This window comes from Symphalangus syndactylus, chromosome 5 (assembly GCF_028878055.3).
Source record: "Symphalangus syndactylus isolate Jambi chromosome 5, NHGRI_mSymSyn1-v2.1_pri, whole genome shotgun sequence".
Taxonomy (NCBI): Eukaryota; Metazoa; Chordata; class Mammalia; order Primates; family Hylobatidae; genus Symphalangus; species Symphalangus syndactylus.
In genome coordinates this window covers 59,574,092-59,576,272 of record NC_072427.2, presented here as the reverse complement: position 1 = coordinate 59,576,272, position 2,181 = coordinate 59,574,092, and the positions used below count along the sequence as shown (strand labels likewise).

The 2,181-nt window shown below is 37.2% G+C and overlaps 1 pseudogene; it reads left to right on the top strand.

Moving 5' to 3' along the window:
* The first annotated feature begins 219 nt into the window (after nucleotides 1–219).
* LOC129483842 (uncharacterized) lies at nucleotides 220–316 on the top strand (annotated as a pseudogene).
* Nucleotides 317–2,181: the final 1,865 nt, after the last annotated feature.

Below are 2,181 nucleotides of genomic sequence, written 5' to 3'. Positions count from 1 at the left end.
ATATTCTTTTAGGTCCTGCATACCAGTGAAACTACTAACATCAGCTGGTCTAAAGAACCCCACTGATGTCAGCTGATCTGGAGGACCTCACAAGGAGCTGACTCACCCAAGAATGAGGTTTCCACATCCTGATGTTTTCATCCTTCTGACCCTGACCAATCAACAACCTCAATTTTCCAGCCCCTTGCCTTCAATGATCCGTTTAAAAAATCTAGCCCAGAGACTATACTTTCAGGGATCATTTCTATAGTATGTTACCAGAGAAGTTTCTCTGAACGTGTAGAGCACCATCTCAATAAATTAGGTATTGATGAGACGTATCTCAAAATAATAAGAGCTATCTATGACAAACCCACAGCCAATATCATACTGAATGGGCAAAAACTGGAAGCATTCCCTTTGAAAACTGGCACAAGACAGGGATGCCCTCTTTCACCACTCCTATTCAACATAGTGCTGGAAGTTCTGGCCAGAGCAATCAAGCAAGAGAAGGAAATAAAGGGTATTCAATTAGGAAAAGAGGAAGTCAAATTGTCCCTGTTTGCAGATGACATGATTGTATATCTAGAAAACCCCATCGTCTCAGCCCAAAATCTCCTTAAGCTGATTAGCAACTTCAGCAAAGTCTCAGGATACAAAATCAATGTACAAAAATCACAAGCCTTCTTATACACCAATCACAGACAAACAGAGAACCAAATCATGAGTGAACTCCCATTCACAATTGCTTCAAAGAGAATAAAATACCTAGGAATCCAACTTACAAGGGACGTGAAGGACCTCTTCAAGGAGAACTACAAACCACTGCTCAATGAAATAAAAGAGGATACAAACAAATGGAAGAACATTCCATGCTCATGGGTTGGAAGAATCAATATCATGAAAATGGCCATACTGCCCAAGGTAATTTATAGATTCAATGCCATCCCCATCAAGCTACCAATGACTTTCTTCACAGAATTGGAAAAAACTACTTTAAAGTTCATATGGAACCAAAAAAGAGCCTGCATCGCCAAGTCAATCCTAAGCCAAAAGAACAAAGCTGGAGGCATCACGCTACCTGACTTCAAACTACACTACAAGGCTACAGTAACCAAAACAGCATGGTACTGGCACCACAACAGAGACATAGATCAATGGAACAGAACAGAGCCCTCAGAAATGATGCTGCATATCTACAACTATCTGATCTTTGACAAACCTGACAAAAAGAAGAAACGGGGAAAGGATTCCCTATTTAATAAATGGTGCTGGGAAAACTGGCTAGCCATATGTAGAAAGCTGAAACTGGATCCTTTCCTTACACCTTATACAAAAATTAATTCAAGATGGATTAAAGACTTAAATGTTAGACCTAAAACCATTAAAATCCTACAAGAAAACCTAGGCAATACCATTCAGGACATAGGCGTGGGCAAGGACTTCATGTCTAAAACACCAAAAGCAATGGCAACAGAAGCCAAAATTGACAAATGGGATCTAATTAAACTAAAGAGCTTCTGCACAGCAAAAGAAACTACCATCAGAGTGAACAGGCAACCTACAGAATGGGAGAAAATTTTTGCAACCTACTCATCTGACAAAGGGCTAATATCCAGAATCTACAATGAGAACTCATGGACACAGGAAGGGGAACATCACACTCCGGGGACTGTTGTGGGGTGGGGAGAGGGGGGAGGGACAGCATTAGGATATATACCTAATGCTAAATGACGAGTTAATGGGTGCAGGAAATCAACATGGCACATGGATACATATGTAACAAACCTGCACATTGTGCACATGTACCCTAAAACCTAAAGTATAATAAAAAAATAAAAAAAAAAGTTTTTGGTTAATTTTGATTTCCCATACAATGAGATCTTGACAAGGTCCTTTGAAAACAGAGATCTCTAAAATTTTTTAATAAAAGAAAATTAAAAATAGGTGTTTCTAATAGTAATTTAGATATTCATTTGATTTATCAGAAAGTTACTGGCAAACACAATTTAGAAAATTTTAATTTGTCTTGGGAGCAAGAGAGATAAATGTATATTTCTCATGTATTTAAATATAAATTTGACTCAATATAGAAATATAAATATATATATTGAAATGTTAAATTATCATAGATCTTACTTTTAATTTCTGATATAAGTATTTTCAAAAACCCCTGATTATTCAAAACTTCCAAATTATTCA